The sequence below is a fragment of the Pogonomyrmex barbatus genome, unplaced genomic scaffold, assembly GCF_055798465.1.
Source record: "Pogonomyrmex barbatus isolate J1 unplaced genomic scaffold, ASM5579846v1 scaffold3, whole genome shotgun sequence".
Lineage (NCBI taxonomy): Eukaryota > Metazoa > Arthropoda > Insecta > Hymenoptera > Formicidae > Pogonomyrmex > Pogonomyrmex barbatus.
Genome location: NW_028297127.1, coordinates 11225718 through 11245778, shown reverse-complemented (window position 1 = coordinate 11245778; position 20061 = coordinate 11225718). Strand labels below are relative to the sequence as shown.

The following is a 20061-nucleotide window of genomic DNA, read 5'->3' as shown; positions in this document are numbered from 1 at the left end:
ATATATCCGTTATAAATCGTAATTACGCGGGTTCAATAAATACCCGGCGTGACCGCAAATTAATTAGTCGAGTAAAAGCTTCAGGAATGATTCATCGGCGATATAGTCGGGCGGAGCGCGACCGATGTTTACACGCATCTGGCTTTGTGTTGACGTCACACCGGTCGTGTGTATCGGGCTGTAATTTGGACAGCTGATTCTGGATAACCCCCTGACCGATCGCGTTGACCGACCTGAAAGGAAATTATGATTTTCGTTGTTGACCATTCACTAATCCTGGTCGGTAATTATCCGGCTCTGTCGCTTTCGCCATAATCCGCGGCGAGGCAGGCGCATGCAAACGACGTCGGCTGCCGTAAACACGCTTCGACACATAGAATTTAATATTTATGGCACCATCACAAGCACATAAATGTACAAAGGGCCGCGAAAATTTATACTTGTATCCCAGCATCGCGAAATATATATTTTTCGAGTAATTCGGAACTGACTTGTTTTATTTGGCAACATTTTTCGAACAACAGATCGAACGTCATTCCCTTTCATAATTTTATGACAAAAAAGATCACGAAGGGAGAGAGAGAGAGAGAGAGAGAGAGAGAGAGAAAGTAAAAATTCCGGCGGCGTTTCGAAACGGGTGCGCCGTATTTTTTGAAACGCCAGACAAATCTAGGCCAATCGAGATAATCCGTCGGGCAAGACCGAGCGCTCTCGCTTATCGATTTCTGATCCGATCAAATCGAAACGGATTTGGAAAACGGCTCTCGAGCTCGCGCGACAACACATTACTCATCCGGAATCGTGTTTGTCAGCCTGATTCCGCGCAGAATCGCCCGCCGGCTGCGACACGGTATAAACTCCGACGTATAATTGTCGTATTATCTCGTAATGCGAATTTACGATGGCGATGCGGATCGCGAAGTAGGCGGTCGTGAATCGCGCGTACAAATGGCAAAAGCCCCGCGGGCGGCGAGAGCAATAAGGACGAGAGGGTGGCCGGGAGGGGCGGTAGGGAGGATCGGTTATTAAAGGGGATTCGCATTGTCGGTCGCAGCGGTCGTAAATCTCTCTCCTCTCCGCGACGTGAAATTGCGAGAGTAAGCCGCAATCGGCTTGATCTATCGATCAAAGGAGCCTGAGCCACGTCGCGAAACACGCTGTCGCGAATGATAATCGTCCGATGGACTGTAGCTGACTGGCTGGCGCGCTGGATATCCTGTGACCTACAATTGCTACTCGCAATCGGGGTCGATCCATCGTAATTAGGGATAAATCGCGAGCGCACCCCCCCGCCACTCCGAAACGTAAATTGTTTTGCAAATTGCATCACACCGGGCGATGGTAGTGATGGTCGCTAAATAGATACATATTGAACGATATTATTGATGTATAATAATATTCATCGTTGGCAATTAGACTCTAATTGCCTTGCTTTAACGAATGTCATTGCCCGAAATAGATTTCGATGATTGTCATAAATTCTCTCTTCGAATTTCTTTCTATTTTTTTTTTTTTCCATCGACATTTTTTCCCGCATAAAATCGCGCCTCTATGATACGATTTTTATTACTTTATTGTTCGATGTTTGTTATATAATACAATTATATGATTAATATATATTTGGAGAAAGAAATTGAATAATCATTTTGATCGCTTCGATCAAGAATTTTCGTTGATTTTTTTTTTTTTTTTGCTTGACGCTTGACGCGGTCATTTTATGAAACGCATATGAAAGCAGTTCGAAAGAAAGTCTGAGATTTTCAACAAGTTGGCGACTTTTTAATATTCCCCGCATAATAAGCGCTCCCGTTTGCTTCTCGTTTTCGTTGAACTTTCAACAACCTTAGTGCGAGAGCGCGGTGTATATTAACGAAGACGATGACGAAGTTAGAGCAGGCGGAATGTCAAATGGAACGCAAGCCGGAGGTCAGGATAAATGTGTGTGTGTGTGTGTGTGTGTGTGTGTGTGTGTGTGTGTGTGTGTGTGTGTGTGTGTGTGTGTGTGTGTGTGTGTGTGTGTGTGTGTGTGTGTGTGTGTGTGTGTGTGTGTGTGTGTGTGTGTGTGTGTGTGTGTGTGTGAATTTTTTTATGAATCTTTTTCCCACCGAGTTTATTTTCTCATTTTTTTCTCTTTTATTTTTTTTTTTTCGTTTCTTTTAGATGCATAATGTTATTAAGATGAACGTTAATTCTAATATTAAAATACTAATGTTGAATTGTCTTCATCTACATTGCTATGTTTCGATATAAGATCTTCAATTAAATAAGTACATTTGGATTTATATTTCTTTAGACATGTGAAATATCGTTTCGGAATTGTTTCACAAAAATTCCATTTCAAAATCCGTCGCGATGCTTCACATCGTTCAAGCTCCATTGTTAGGGCAGTTTATGAGATCCCATAGCGCGCCTTCATCCACTCACCGCCTCGATCGTAGAAAGAAAGGAGTCGACAACGGTTTCTCTTATTTTCGTACACGATTGGCGACAGCTGTCGTCGACGCTCTAAAACGGGCTCGCGCCCAATGGCCCTTCGGTTCCCGGGACTTTTCGTCGATTCAACGGACGATAGCGCGAGTTGGCATGCCGTTGACGCGTCGTCGATGCATCGAAACAGGCGATAAATCCGAGAGAAGCGAAAACTGTAGCATCAAATTCGTGCATCGTCAGGCACGCTCGAAACCGCGGCGACTTTTACGGCGACCATCAAAATCGTACGATTTGGCTTTTTCATTCAACAAGCTTCCGAGGACGCTGATAATACAAAAAATATTACCTCCCAAATATTTCACCGATAGCCATGCTAAATACAAAAAAAGATATAATATTGAGCCTTAATAAACTTTGTGAAAAAAGATTTATACGTGAAATCGATCGTTCTCATTATGTCTAGCAGAAAGAGAGACGAAATGTGGGATTGTTCGTTGGAGAAATTCGACGAATCCGAATTTGATTATCGGAACGTGCCAGCGACGAGTGCATCGATGGGAAAAGGAAGAAGGGCGTAATCGAAGAAGGAATTCGCGATACGTCCGGATCCACCGTGATTGTCTTCGACTCGAGCGGCCACGATCACTCGTTCTTGCTCTTCATTCCCATTCACGTATATTTCCCGGGTCACGAGTTTACGGCCAGAGCCGTAATCGAACTGGCGGGTCCCGACTCCTTTCATTGCCCGCGTAAAACGTTTCGATTTGCAATTTCGCCGCGCTTAACTGCCGCGCTGTCTTTCGAGGCAGTTTAGATAGAAGAGGTACATTCGGTCGAATCGGTCGCCCCTCCCCCTCCCCCCCGCCCTCCCGCACATCACCTCGCGTGGAAAACCCCGTACGCCATCCGCGATTCTAATGGCCCGCTTTCGCCTCGAGACGCTAAAAGTGCATTACGATCGTGCATCGGCGTGCATGACAAATATCCGGTTTTCCACGAACGTCCAGCTGACGAGGTGAATACGTTTGAATCGCGCGCTTGACGACCGATTTCATCAGTCCAATGGCGAGCGAGAGCAAGTCAGCGAAAAAACGACAACCATTAACAACTGTTGGAGAATATTAACAAGCATTAACACGAGAGAGAGAGCTCTCGCTATCGCGACGTTTACGAGATGGTTGAATATTCATAATTAGCAGGGACAATCTCTATTCAAAGGGAAGCTTAACGCGAACCACTATTATTACACTACATAATACTTTATTATTCTCGTATAATTTTAATGAGCAGATGTTGAAGTATCTTTTTGATTTGAACGTCGTGAAAGCAGGATTAATTAGGATAAATACAAATTGAATAAAATTTGACATTATCCGAATTAATTTGCTTCTACACTTACGCGCAAAGTGAAATAAAAATAAAAGCTCGCAAAATATGACTGGTCATCGCAGAAATACTCGAAGGAGAGGTCGATTTCAAATTCGAAGATTTGATCGCTAAAGTTTAATGGAGGAAGAAGAGGGGGTGAGGGGAGGGAGGAGATTTCACGTATGCGTCAATGTTGCGAACGATAATGGTTCTACACGATCATACCGTCGCCGTATTTCCCGGCTTCACGATTCCATTTTGCCAATTACGGAGGCGAGCATCGCCACTTGATTCGACTGTTTCGGCGGGGCGGAGATCAGAAGGGAAAAGGAGAACTATCGAGCGAGGGCCAGCCCAGCATACACTAACTCCACTAACCGAAAACTCCGGGCAGACTTCGGGACGCCTGGACGAGACAGCGGAGCGCCACGAAACCGTGGGTAAACGGAAATGGCAGAGTCTTTCTGAGGGCGCCTCTACCACTCTTCGCCCTAGCAAGCCCCTCACTCGCAAGTGTGGCACCGAGGGCGGACACACCGCCGATAAATTACGCCATTGGGATTATGGTATCGTTTACGTCCAACGTTTACAGTTTGCGATATTTGCGAATCAGCTGCTTTGCAAGTAAATTTGAATTTAGAATTATTATGTTAAAAGAGTATATATATATATATATATATATATATATATATATATATATTCGAGTTCAATAAACAGCTTCTCGTTACACAATGAGGAATTGTATATTTTTACTTTTAGAACTCCATACGTATTGTATTTAACTGCATAATTTTAATATTTGTTTGTTTAATTATACATGATATGATAAGTGTTGTTTAAATATTTTATGTTGAAATGTTGTAGAAGTTTTTAGTGAATTTTTTAATTAAGATACGTAGTATCGTAGTCAGTAGTGCCAAAAATATCACTTTGAATGGAAAAATTAACTCTAAGTTATATATTTCCAAATATTAATAAAACATTCTAATGAAAAAAGAATTGATCGAAAAAAAATTAAAGATTCTATTACTTTCGTAGGAATTATATTAAATATGCATACCGAATAATTAAAAATTATGAAGCGGAAGTCGAAATGTGGAACTACGATCGTGAAATGAAGTCTTCGGTTGCTCGAAAGAAATTGTTTTTCATGCAGATTCTATATTTCAAACATGAAATTGCACGACACGCGTGGTAGATAAATGGCGGTTTTACAAAAACTTTCGTACACTGTGTGATATTCTGATTTAAGTTCTCCTGCAAATGTTAAAAAAGGTAAAAAAGCAAGATAGGATAACATATAGAAGCAGATACAAATGTTTTCCTCATTTAATGATATTAACGATAATAATTTTGCTTTTAATCTTAATACTTGGATAATCTCTGATCTGAATCAATTTTAATTTATGAAAATCAATGATAAGATATTATATAAAGATCATGATATATTATCAAAATCGGTTGCTTTTATTTTGTATACAATTATAGAAATATTTAATTTTTTAATATTATTTTAATATTATTTAATATTATTTTAAAAATTAGAAAAAATAGAATAATCATGATCTTTTTATTTAACTTTGGATTTATCACATTGTTGTTTATTTTTTATTTATAACAGATCTCATTTGAGAAACAGAATAAAGTTATATATTTAGTAAATAAGCCAATTAAAACATTAATTACATATATCATTTTTCAAAGAAATTACGGAAATTACCACGGTGGACAAATGGAATAAATAGAAATTGCCTCGTGTTTTGCTACTATTTTATGAGAATAGCACAAATATCCATTTTAGTTTAGTAAGAGAATTTCATGAGAAACTCCGCAGTCTTGCGAATGGTAACTGCGATCGTCGAGATATGGAATTAGGTGGGACATTCAAGATACTGTGTTCTGAAACAAGAACAATTTCATGTATTACATGTGAATAGAAATTTTAACAGAACGTGAGAAGAAACTCTTATTTGGATACGAGTGTCTTAGTATTCATTGTATTTATACATTCAGTTTGTATTTATAGCCATATTTCTGCTGAAAAACTCAATTGGAACTTTAGAATACCATACAGTTTAATAAATAGAACATTAATTTGATTGATATTTATCATTCGTAATTACGGTTCAATTGAGAAAGATAAAGTTCAAATAAAGTTTATCTTGAGATACAGTTTGAATTTTGTTACTCACGATTACATTACTGATTTTTACAGAAAGATTTTGAAGAAAAAACAATTATTTATGTGAAAAATCGGAGTTTAAGGATGTAATTCAATAAATTATTAAAATGATGTATGAATATATTAGCGATATTAAATTTATCTATTTATTTGAGGATAAAATTTTACCTTTGTTTTACTTAAGAACAATATTTATAAAATATTTTTTTAAATTTTATCATCATAAAAATAATGAAATTGTGATTTTAAAGAAATTAAGAAAATTCAATAAAAGAAATAAATTTGATAATATTTTCATGATGATTTAATTTGATTTTTTTCATTGAAAGCATAGTACTTGATTTAATAAAATCATACAATTTCTTTCCTCTCTAAAAGATCCATAGTAATAAAAAATAATAAATTTATATAATTTTTTTTTATTAAAGCGAGAATAATTTTACTCTTCAAATAATAGATTTAATAATTCTTTTTAAATTGAATAATTAACATTATCCATTTAAATTATTATTAAAAGAAACGAATAATTCCTATATGAATAACAGTTACAATTTGCTATTAGCAATATTTTATACATACATTAACCAAATTGAAACAAATTCTCTTGTCAATTAGAATTTCAATATTTTCATTTCAAAATGCTCTTTCAACTGAATGGAATTAATCGTTATTTCAGGAAATGTTAACAAGTTCACAAAACGAAATGCAGAATATACAATAACTCGCTCATCAAAATTAATTTAAAGTACAAGGAACAATATTCAATGTACAGATTACATATTTCGTAGAGAACAGCATTAAATATGTTGTTATAAACGAGTCGTAAACATTATTACTTGGCCTTGATGTTTGTTGTGATTCTTGAAGGCCGTGACGTACGCATGAGCGAGACCCGTGCGAGCAAGAGTAAACTTTGTATCACCGTATCATTCCCCATCGAAACACAGTCACGGAAGGTACAATGAAAAGCTAAACGCCATATTACTTTGCACGGATAATTAATTTTACTATTAACTCGTGCAATTAAATGATCAATCGATTAAATTCGACCATACATCTTCGCGCGAATAATTTCCTTGTCGGTTCGAAGATATCTTTGCATTGAGATTCGCATTCTTCGCAAATTCAAATGTATAATTTGTTCTTTCGAAATGACAGTGCGAAATAGTACACTAAATACCTCGAAATATATTACGCATGCGATGCTGAATTTTGATTATGTATTTTCGGATAATCGCATTTCGATGGGATTCCGTCGCAATTAAAAATAGTAAAGTGCGCATCGCGCGCGATGAAACGAACATCGGGAATGCCGTGCAAAATGCAGGCGTTTATTCTATTGTGATGATTAATACGCGTGATCGTAATTAACCGTGTTTCCGCGAGTGTTGTGTTATACGAGTGCAACGAACGAATCTGAGAGGAGGAGGCGGTCTGGGAGGCATCGGGCGACGGCGTAGCAACGATGGGGGTGAGTAAATTTCATTTGTTACTTGCGGAATTAATCATTTATAACGATTTAATGCGCGGGCAACAATTATTCTTTTAGATATTAATTATTTTGGACGTCGCTATAATGTGCATTTCTGTGTGTAACATGTAGTTTCTATTTACAGATCATCGTAGTTTCAACAACTACGCCGCTGCGCATCGTATCGGTGAGTGACATATTATCTTTTACTAAGGTAATGGATCTACGTGAAAATTATGTCAGATACATACAATAAGTTATTATAAATATGTATGCATATATAAAAATAAAGAATGTATAAGAATTTGATGAAATATAATGTCTCTCGTGAAAATTTATTATTATGGAATGGACGAGGACAAATTAGTACAAATATTTAATCTTGAAATAATTATCAATTTATTCAACATTTTATATACGAAGACTAATTGGGAACATCATGAAGATATAATGTATCAATTATTTCATTTGGTTAATTTTTTATCATACAATTTTTGTGAAGTAGATTATAACGGTTCAAATTTTCTACTCCAACATTGAAATAATTAGTGAAATACAAGGAAAAAAGGGAAATGACAAATGATAATATAATATAATGATAAATTGAATACTGATATAGTTAGAAAATAAAATTTTATTAAATTTCTTCATGGTGTTCATGTTTTATGAATGACAAAGAGCAAGAAGAGCAAAAAGCAAGCATTTATTAAGGTAAAAAATGAAAATGATATCATTTATAAAGTGAGAAAAAATTGTTAATTTAGCTGCGTTTCATTATACTTTTTCTCATTATCTTTTTAAATATAATTTGAGATTGACTTTTCTATAAAAAGTTTTATAAAAAGAACGAAAATATTTCATTTTTAAATAGCATATTTTAAACTTATTTGAGAGAAGCACATTAATAATTATTTTAATTTTACTTTAATTTTAATTATTTGTATAATAAATAAACCAATTTAATTTTATAATTTTATTTACTTCCTCACTTATTTATAATTTCACTTTATTTGAAAGGAACATTTAATAATATAAAATAACAGCATTGCATATGCAATATTCTGAAGTGTTCCGTAACGCAGTCATATAATATTTTAACGATATATTTTCACAAACATAATCATTCGTTTCTCACATTCAGCTGTGTATTTATTTGATCTCTAATCAAAATGTGATTATAAAATCATGTGTTTGCAGATACAAAATTTTATTCCGAATATCTCACTTAATGTTATTTTGATATGAAATTCATACAATATGAATCTTAGATTAGAAATTTTGATTACGAAAATCATAGAGTCCTTCACTTGCACACATTTACATATATAAATAAGAAATTTTCGTTTCTTCAGAAATAATATTCCATTTAGATATTCGATCTAGATTCTTTCTATCTAGATCAATCGTCTAGTTTATAGAAATTAGTATTGTTTATTTACGCACAGTTTGATCGTTTTTTTTTTGTATATAATAATATAATAAACCAATGTTGTGAAAATTTTAAATGTATTAGCTTGCAAATATCGCGTTATGAAATTAAGAAAAATTACGTTTATGCACGTGCGAAGATCCCGCGGGTTCCTCGCGGATTTTGCGAGGCAGGATAAAACATCCCGCAGTCTTAGCGACTCGTGATTTATTAACGGCCTCTCCTATGTGTCGGATGTTTGGGCCTTTCACCGCGTTGTGAAATATCGCACTTCCTGATTTAAAGTTTCAAAAAAAAGGGAGGAAAGGAAATAGAAACTATCGTGGTCTAAGAGCAAAAGTGCACACCCAGATGGCAGGGTATAAATTAAACCGCAATAAAACGGATTGTATCAATCTTTTCATCCCCTATTCCTTACCGACATTATCCCGACCGGAAAGTGTAAAGGCTATTTACTCTGTTATCATACACCATACAGAATTTCAGCGCGATATTATACGCAATATTGTACATTTTATCCCATCCGCGATAATTTATTGACGACATAAGACTCAACCGCAAAAGACAGATCGGCATTAAATTCCCCTTTTTCCGAGATTAATCCTAAACTTGATGATATATTCCATAGAAAAGGTCTCTATATTTTACTCTGCTTAAAATTTTAATTCCTGATTTACGGACTTTGATATTCTTATACAGTAAAATAGAAATTATGATTTATCAATAACGATAATAAATCTCTTTTTGCTACACAATAAATTTTATAGCATTGGTGAAATATTATCTTTAGTAGATTTTCCAAGAGAAGATTAAATGCGCATATATCAATATATCTCAACTGATATTTTGTTACAAAAAATGTAATTTTATAAAATTGATAAAAGATTTTAAAAATTTAATAAACTTTTTTATATTAGAAAAAGAAAAAACAAGAGAAAACAAATATTAAGATTAAACTTTTGTAAGTTATATATTGTCAGAAAAATACAAATAAAAAAATATATTTTCTCTAATATAATAAAATTCCAAATATTGAAATACTGGAATATTGAAATACTGGATTAATTTTCTGAGTTATTTTCCTGGAAGTAATAAGATTTTCATTTTAGCTTCTGAGAAAATTAGTTGCTGCGAATATATTCTTTGTAAACCTGAATAATACTTGAATTTAATAAAAACAAGAATTTTCGGTTTTTTTTTTTTATATATAAGAGAAGTTCTTTTCTTAAGAAAAAAAAGAGAGATTAAAATCTTACAGCAATGAGAAAGCAAATTAAGTCGTAACAGCTTGGTTACGATTTCATTTTCTCGCTTCTGTAAATGAAAAAAGAAACCCACTTGTGCAGGTTCTTCACGGAAAGACATGGGAGTAACGTTACAAACACCGTTAAGTGCCGCATAATTACCTACCACCTATCTCGTTAAGACCAAAGGGAGACTGAATGATTTTACCGAGTGTTATTGCTGTCGTCGGAAAAGTATATAAAATAACAAGAAAACTAGCATTTCTTATTTTAACACGTCTAGTAATATACCTAATGGTTTTTTTTATTTGACATATTTTATCGTCTAATCAATTCCACAGACATGTAGCACCTAAATAATAATAACTAATATCTTGTAAATTAAATATTTAAAAATTGACAAAATATATAAATTAAAATATATTTAAAATATATACATTATATAAATTATTATATAAATATATACATTATTAAAAATATATGTAAAATTATATATGAAGCTTTTTATTATATTATTATAGAGATTTAAAACTTTGATCTAAATTTTTTTAAAGATATTTTTATGTATTATATATTTTATATATATATACGCATAAATGCGATCTTTTCATCCCGTTTTACGTTATCCAAATACTAGACGATTTCGCTTCCATCACTAGCGATTCGTTTCGCTCGTTTCTACCCCTCTATCCGGTGACCTCATAAATAACGTTATTTATTCGCGAATTTGTTTTTGCTCGTACGCACCCTAGCACGATACGCTAGCAACACCGACAGAATGCATAAATGCGTTTTCTCATCGTTTCCCATCGACGCCACCGATTGGCTCGCGTATCGAACGCTTCCAATTGGCGAACCACGTGTCGTCCGTAAAATCGTGAAACCCAAACAAGTTTGGAAGTTTAATATCTCTTCTCACGATTTTATGAGAGACTTTTGAGTGCAAAGTAATTTTAACTTTTGAATTTTAACTTTATCTATTTTTATATGTATCGGAAGTTTAGATTACGATAATCATTAATTGATATGTCATTATGCTTAACATATTGAATAGATTAATATGTCTGAAAATTATTAAAATTTTCCTAGTCATCATTTATTGAAGTATAGAAGTATAATTGATGTATAGAATTTATTATCTTCAAAAAATATAATACCAAAGATAAATTTTTTTATTTTAATGACGTAAAAAAAAACTGAAAAATAAAATTATAAACTTAAAAATCCCCCGAGACCGACATAATGGACAAGGACTAGATACGAGTTACGTTCCATCGCTTTAAACCGTCGCTGGAAATCCGTCTTCCGCAATGATTTTCTAACTATCGTAGGTATACAGAGGCATCCTTCGGAAAAGCAGGCACTTCGCGGATATTAAAGTACAAGTAGATTCAGGTCCCGCCTGACAGTTATTTATCAGCCATGAATCATTTATGAGGCCCGACGTGAAACGCGACTTTTTAAAGAGCAGATGATGCGGAACTCGGACGACGTTGCTCCGCAGCAGTCAAGTAGCAGTCGAGCTTCAGCGATGAAACCATACGCGAAGAACAATTTGAAAAAAAAAATAAACAAATAAATAAAATATATATCAGTATGACGTTAGAGCGGTATCGAAATTGTTGCTCTTTATTGATTAATTTCGAGTTGTCCATATTTCATCCTTTCGCAGCCGACCACTGTCGACGATAATACGATAATTCTCGCGCGCAGCGAATTAATCGGCAGATCCGATTTTTTCCGAAACAACGCGCCGAAAGTCGCGCGCGCGCTATAATGCCACGCGGATTCCGCGACGAAACAAAATGCGTAATCAAGCATAATCGAGCGGAGAGACGGAATTCACGAATCGCACGGCATTTGAGATTATCGATCGGCCAAATCTCTAAAACCACACGCGTTCCATTCAGCCCGTTTAATCCATTTGTTCGTTAATCTCTTATATCATAGTAATATTTTCTTGATACTTTACTATCTCAGTATGTTATTTAGCTACTAACGTTACCGATGCTTTTCAGATCGCGCACCTATTTCAGCTTACACCATTCAGATATCACCATTTTTTTTCCCTGAAAAAGAGACGTATACTATTTTTGTAGCGCATCTTTGTTTGTTGCGACGAAATCATGCGTCAGCGCGAGTTGTCGGGGGACCGGGATAAATTTCATCATACAGAAACCGTTGCCTTCGTTTATCTGGAGCTATCGATCGTGCCGACCGCGCCCGTTGCACCGCTCGCAAGAACGGTCCCGTTAATTTGCAACACATGCGGAAGTTCCGAACTTCCGATGCGCGAGGACGAATGGTGCGTGCGAATGCGGTTGCATCCTGACTGCGGCGGGATTTCGCAAGTAGAAAGGGCGATATGGAGAGAAGGGCGATCGCATCCCGCACGCCGCGCGCGAATAACGACTCGGCATCGATCGTACATGAGGGTGAGGGAGGGGGGGCTCGTATCGCCGAGCGGCATTTAATTAATGCGCTTTAGGTGAGCGTGCAGTTTTGCTAACGTCCGCCGATACGTACACGACGAGTATCAATCTTAAGTCAAGCGAGGAGATAACCGAGTCATGGCGTGCGCGAAACGCGACGAACGCCCCTTCGTATCGCCGATGTCGATGACGATCGTCATTGCGTTGGCCGGATGATGATTTCCAGAGTAGGGATTTTTTTCAAAAGTATCGATTTTTTTGGATCGATTTAGATCTGACACTTAAAAATCGATTCACCAAAAAATTGACTGTCAAAGAATCGATCCATCGATCTTTTTATCTAATTTTACAAAGGCTGCGTTTCGAAATACATTGCCAGTACTGAAAATCTATATATGTGACCTGAACTATATGTTTTCTTCAGGCAGTGAGTATCGAAACGCAGCCTACATGGTATATTATTTGAAATAAGTATACTTTTTTTATAATGACAACATAATGACAATATTTTTGTATGAATACAAAACATCAATATTTGTTCGTTAATATATATTTATTGCTTATTTTTGATAAATGTATATATATATGAATATAGTTTTAAAAATGTATATAAAATGATATTTTGTATATATCATTAAGGTTTGCGACATAAAATAATATTGTACATTACCAAAGACAAAGACTTAGGTCATCAAACGTTGTCTTAATTATAAGTTGTCCATTCTATTAAGAACTAAAATAAAAATAAAATCTGAATATGATATTCTATTGTTGTCGATATGCCTACAATCGATAAATATATTAAAGCTTAAAGCCTATTCAAATAAATTTGTATAGATGCTATACACATATACGAAAAGTCAATCAATGCGTGAAATCTTATATTTTTGTAGGATCGATTTTTTATCTCAAGAATCTATTTACTGGATTAATCGAAGCTGTAAGATCGATCTAAAAAATCGAGAAACGGATACAAAAGAATCGATTCTTCGAAAGATCAATTCAAGATCGCCCTATTCCAGAGTCACTCCGACCGCGAATAGCAAACGCGATCATAACTGATGTGATAATAATACAATACAAGTTTCTTCTACTGAAAACGTTTGTTATCATAAAATTTCAAATACACATACATATCGATTTGCAAGAATGAGAAATAATTACATGTTTATATGTTTTTCCTGTTTTTATGAAAATATAATTAGATTAAATAAAATATTCTTGGGGAAGACTGCATAATATTATAAGAAGTTATTTTAATCTTCTCGCGGTGTTTTTCTTTTTTTTTTTTTTTTATTATCTCTTTTATTCATTCTGATTTCATTTTGATTAACTTCGTCGATGCGTCGTTATTAAGTATACGAACGATAAGCGGCGCGAATCAATTTCAATGAATTTTTATAAAGTCCGCGCGTTACCGCGGCAAAATGAATATTCTGCGAAGCAGCATATTCGCGGATTCTGCATAAACGCGGATGTTAATGGAATAAAGGATTGCGCGGGAATCGCGATCTGGATATATAGTTTTCATTCTGCAAGAAAGAATTGACGTGAAAGGGGGAGTAGGGAGGGGGAGGGGGGATTGGCACGATCGATTCGGCGCTATTTAAACACCACGCGACGATTGTCCCCAATCGCCGCGCATTGCGGAGACAAGTAGGCACCAGGCGATTTTGAGTCATCGTCTCTCCCCCGACACCTCTTCCCCCCCCCCACCTCACCCTCCCCCGTCTCTCCACCGCTCCTGGATTCGCGCCGCTAATTGATTTAATTGATTTTGCACGCGCTACGTCATTATTGATGCGTGTAAACGTGAATGCGGCCCGCCTCGCGACACATTAAAATCAGCGATCCAATCGAGTTGCTGGGCAATAACGCACGATGCCGAGAGACATGGTGGTCGTTCATCCAGCAGCGGCGACTGTCAGTTCGGAAACGGCCTCGCGCGAATCAACGATGCACGAATGCTCGTTGAAACATATCCAAAAGCCCGACCGCGACACGTTCGGTCGTTTGCCCAGCTAATCAGTTTTGCCCCTTTCCTTCAATTTGCCTTTCCTTTTATTTCGAGACTTAATTGCCCATAGTAATATTTAGCTCGCCTCCTTCGGCACGCGATTGCAGAACAGAAATTAACTTTTAAGAAAGGAAAAGAGAGATATTCCGAAAAACGGTTTTAAATTTTCGCGAGTAAAAGTATCAATTAGCAAGAGGATGCAATTGAAGTGTAAGCAAGTCACCGGCGAGCACTCACTCGGCTTTGATATACTTTCCGGCTCGAAATAAAGTACACTTGTGACATAAATATTCGATTATAATTCAGCACCGTCTGTTTGCCAGCCTGTTCATTCTCTCTACGCCTACACCGTGTCTCTGCCGACAGCAGAGATGATACCGAATATAACGAGGCCAGAGTGAACATTAGGTCGCGTCTCGCATATATTGCTACATTTTCCCCCGAAATTGCAGTGAACAATTTATGCGTGGAATTAATTAATTAATTAATTAACAGGCATTCTGTAGACGAATATATAAATAGATGATCACAGAATTCCATAACTCGCTATTTTAATGTTTGTGACTGCGGATTTAGGCATTTTCTTAGCGAAATTGATTTCGATATGCATGTAAATATATATATATATTAAAATAAATAAATGAATTATTAGAGAGATAGAACGAATTTCATAAAGATAAGAAAATCGATTAGCTTCGTCGAAAAATATAAAATATGCGCGTAACATTAAAATGATGAAGCTATTAATAGATAAAGAAACTTAATTGCGTCATAATTAATACTAGCGACAAATACGCAGATATATATCTCGGAGATTAAAACGAATCGTCCGAAGAATAATCCGCTAATCCAAGTCGCTCCGTCGAACACTGGCGTGATGAAAACAATAAATCCGCGAGAAAGTTTCTCCGGATCGACCAAACGAGCGAGGCAATCCTCTTATTCGGTTCTCTTATTACGGTGAATTTCTACCGCGAGGTGCTCGATTTCAAGCGTGCACGTCATATAACTTACACCGACAGAAAAAAAAGAACATTAAATGAGGATATTAGCGCCGTTATGATCATTAATTTCAGCAAAAAAGATAATTACTTTTATTCGTAATTTTATGATTATAAAAACTAGGCTAATCTCCGCCGCAATTTTAAAACAATATTTAAGTATATTTTACTTTGCATAATATATATTACATGAGTGTGTATATATTTTCTTTGCACGCAAGGAATTTAAAAAAAAAAAGAGAGATATACAGCGGCCATTTTACATTTTAGGTATCTATCTTAATACATGTTAATTTTACGCGACGCATAACGCCGAAACACGCGCAACTGCATCGCCATCAGCATCGGAATGGCTAACAAGACCGAAATCAAGGAGCGGCAGCTCAGTCCGCCGCGTTGAAAAACGGTAATTAATTTCTTGCAATCCGTCGCGCGACGCGAGAACGACGGGAGAACTTCTATCGAATCCGCAAGTCCGTTTTTATGAGGTGCACACCGGTGTGGAAACAATTAAAGGCACTAGGATCAGCTTTGGAGGGAATTGAGGAACGAAACTCGAGAGTGCGAGAGTGTGCCTCGAGATTTCTGTCCTTCCTGAGAGAGAGAGAGAGAGAGAGAGAGAGAGAGAGAGAGAGAGAGAGAGAAATTCTTCTGCCGCGTCAATTATCCGCGAAACGATTTGAGCCCCGGCGCAAAAAATTCCGTATCGATCGCATCGGACGCGAAGTGTCCGAGAAACGGTGCAGTTTGTTCGAACAATTAGATACTAAAAAGTTGAAGCGGGGAAAAAGGCGATTGTCTCCTCGCGCGCATATAACTCGTCCTCGCGTAGTAATAATTCCTGAAAATGTCGCGACCCGTCAGAAGGAATTGCCAAGTTTCGACTGCGAAACCATTGACGTCAAGGCGAATCGCGCGGAACGAGAGTTTCCCCGGTGTCGTCCCCGATATCGATCACGTTTTTAGTCCCGGGGACGTCAGAGCGTCTTAACGTTCTCAAAACACGTCCGACTTGCCTGGCAAAGATCTAAGCCGTACCCTTGAGATTTCATATTAGTTGTGCAACGCGAATGCCCGGCACGAAACCCAGCCAGCTCTACCTAGGATTTGGCCTCTCTCCCTCTACGGCGCCGTGCAGCTCGGATGCTTGCCGAGCACTCGGATGACGTCCTCGAGCGGATGCAAGTCCTGCGGGAGAGCCAGCTGGTTCTTGTATCCAACGGCAGACGCGGACCCTGCCGGTGTAGCACCAGAGAGTAGTCTGCTGAAAGTTTTCATTGGAGAATCAAGTTTGCGCGTTATCGATCATTGAACGGCACAGAGGTCGGGGACAAAGCGCTCACCTGGTCGATCGTTTTCTCAGGAGGGAAGATTACTTGCGACCTGTCGACCCTGAGGAGCGCGAGCTCGCACAACTCGTTTAGCGTACTCACGGAATTTCCCGTAAGAGACGGGACTTCTCTACGTTCATATATAAAAATACGAAAATAAAATGTTTCTGCGAATTCGCCTTGGAATGATTAATATTAATTATAAAACCTGATCTGTCGTTTAACTATCAATCGATTTTCTTTTAACGAAACATACTCTGGAAATTTGGGTAAGGAGAGACATGCTATTAAAAACTTCAAGTTTATATAATAAATGTCTAATGAAATTTTTCTAAAAAAAAATCCAATTTTAATTTATTTGTTTTAATTTGTTCAGAGATGAGATCCGAAAGAGCGAAAGAAAAGCCAAACGTTATGGAACAATTTAGTTTTAGATACTTTACGTAATATTTGAATCTGATGAGCTAGGTTTAGAATCATAATTTTCATAATTTTATAGCGTAGTAAAATGAACTATTATTTTGTTTTATAAGAATCCGGTTATGCCAACGAGGCTAAAATTCATCCAAATCGACAATTAGTAAAACGTTTCGGTCGTTTGCGGGCTCCGGCTAAACCAATAACTATCGGCGCTGTTTTAAATTATCTCACGGGACCGGGTGTCGATAGGCAGACGGACATCGCGAGCGGAACGTATCGCCGTGTGTATCCATCTGGATCAACCGTACCCCAGGATCCATCTGGGATAGATGGTCTGGCTCCGGCTGCGTCAGCTCCGGTAACGTCGTTACCGCTATCGTCGTAATCATATTTTGCCGTGCAAGACCACCCCACCAAACGAGATTACGCCACTGACGGCGGAATAACGGAGAGAAAGAGAGAAAGAGAGAGAGAGAGAGAGAGAGAGAGAGAGAGAGAGAGAAACTGAGCGGAAAGAAAACTATTAAAATAAAAAGAGAGACGGGGAGGGAGAAGAGGAAAAAGAGGGAAAAGAGTGAAAGAGAACAGGGTCGCGTGTCGGCGGAGGGAAGGGCAGCTTACCTTTGGCTCTCATTTACATCGACATTATGCATTCAGACCTCATGTGCGTTAACCCGGCCATGCGGGCTTGATTCAATCTCGCGGAACGAGCTACGAGGTACCGCCCGGGTATACGGTGCGCACTTGGTGGTCGAGGAAACGACGAAGAGGGTTGTGCGTTGCGCCGTGCCGCGCCGCGCCGCGCCGCGCGACGCATCCGCGACGTGCGCATCCCCATGTCATCCGACGACGAGGCGAAATTGGATATTTTCGAGGTGTTTCGCGATCGGGCGTGAGAGCGCCGAAACGCGTATCGTCGCCGTTTATCTACGTTTGCAGGCAATCGTTCCGCGTTCGTAGTCAATCGTTCGTCGCGCTTTCCCGAGAACGTCGCTATTTCGCCGGCGCGTTCAGAAAGAACGGAAGTAAAGCGTGATCCCGATGTTTCCGTAAGGATTGCGTGACGGAAATAGCAAGAGGATTGATTTAAACGACGCAATGCTCCCAACAAAGGTAAAAAAAAAAAAGATCTGCACACGTACTCCGTCGTAATAATTTTACGTTTCTTACGTCAGCGAGAGAAATGTATTAAGCGCTGTAGAATATAATTAGAAAACTATTCTAAGAAAAACGTGGAGGAAAAATTTTTAAATGTAAAATTCCTCTATTCCCACATGTGCATTTTTAACTTTCTCACAATCAATACTTGAAAGTTAGAATATTTAAGCGGTATTAAAGCGAGATAAAACTTGTTTATTGGCAGGATATTGCGTATTACTTTTGAAGAGAATGAGGAATATCCCGATTCAACGAAGGTGTGGCTAAACATGCGAAAGATAATTCGACCGTGAGAGATCCGTTCGTGGCCGCCACTTTGTTGTTTACTTTGAGACCTCCCCTTCCCTGCCTGCTTAAAATGCATTGGCTCGTGCATGGCGCATCTATCGGGCCAGCAACATTTGCTTTGCATAATTTTGCGACCGAAAATTGATAATGTCATTTCTCGTGGTACGCGACGGTAATCGTTATTTCGTTCTATCAGACACGTCGACATTAATTAGAGTTGCACGCGGGAATTATCAACGATTGCACACCGCGCTAAACGTCATTTCGTGGAACGTTCGCTGATCAACACGGGCACGAAACAAACGTAGAGCTGCTGTGGAAAGCGAAATAACGGAAATAACAACTAAATATACAGCAAGGATTATATTATTGCGATATTGATTTTATTAATAATTTATTTTTATAAGGGAATTATATTATAAATGGTTAAATAACAGAATTTATAAAAAACTATATGCTGAAAAAATTATGTATCTAATATATATAAATGGAATTTATGTATATTAGATTATTGGTTTGACGTTATTGTTAATATGAGTAGAAAATATTCTTGCAAAATTATATATAAAATATATCATAATTCTTTAATTTTTATGCTAATCCAAAAATTTAACATATAAGATTTTTTTGTGAACGTTAATAGAATCTAAAAATAATTACAATTATTTCAGTGCTTTCCTAACAGTATATAAAAACAAAAGCGGAAATATGTAACTATATTATATATTTTTGGAACCATTTATAACCATAAATAATTTTATCGGCAAATACATACTACTTACGAATATATAAGATAAAAATGTAATGTAAAAATCTGATCTGTTTCATTATCTACGTAACGGAACTTATTTTTATAAATTTTATATATTTTTATATAATCTTCTCTCTCCTCCCTCTCTTAATGGTCTATTTGGCAAGCGTAAGCGTTGAGGCATTTGCGATGTTTGCAATAAACGATGTCTTCTTTTACGATACCGCAAACTTCCGTGGAAATTGCGGTTTTCATGGAAAAAAAAAAAAGAAAAAAAAGAAGAATGTAAAGAAGAAGAGTTGAAAGATGGCATATCCGGAGCGAAGCGTGGTAGAATACGGGACAAAGAAGGTGCAACGGGCGTATAAACCGGATGTCCCGGGCTTCCACGGGCAGCGTAATATCGTAAAGCCGATTTCGCTGTCCGGATAGGAAAAGGGCGGCGGCGGCGGCGGCGGCGGCGGCGGCGGCGGCGGCGGCGGCGGCGGCGGCGGCGGCGGTGGCAGCAAAACGGTAAAGCCCTTCCACGCGTGTTTGTG

At 37.3% G+C, this 20061-nt stretch overlaps 1 protein-coding gene across 2 annotated transcripts in view; it reads left to right on the top strand.

Annotated features, from left to right (window-relative positions):
• The window catches only part of LOC105429513 (E3 ubiquitin-protein ligase MIB1-like), an 84559-nt gene that overhangs the window by 31964 nt on the left and 32534 nt on the right, over positions 1-20061 (top strand). Inside the window, exon 1 of one of the 2 annotated variants that reach the window (XM_089078858.1) lies at positions 7619-7638. The exons of the other annotated variant lie outside the window; for it this stretch is intronic. The gene's annotated coding sequence lies outside the window, so the exon portion shown is untranslated. Of the gene's footprint in view, positions 1-7618; positions 7639-20061 lie in introns of those variants that run through there. 2 annotated transcript variants of the gene reach the window in all.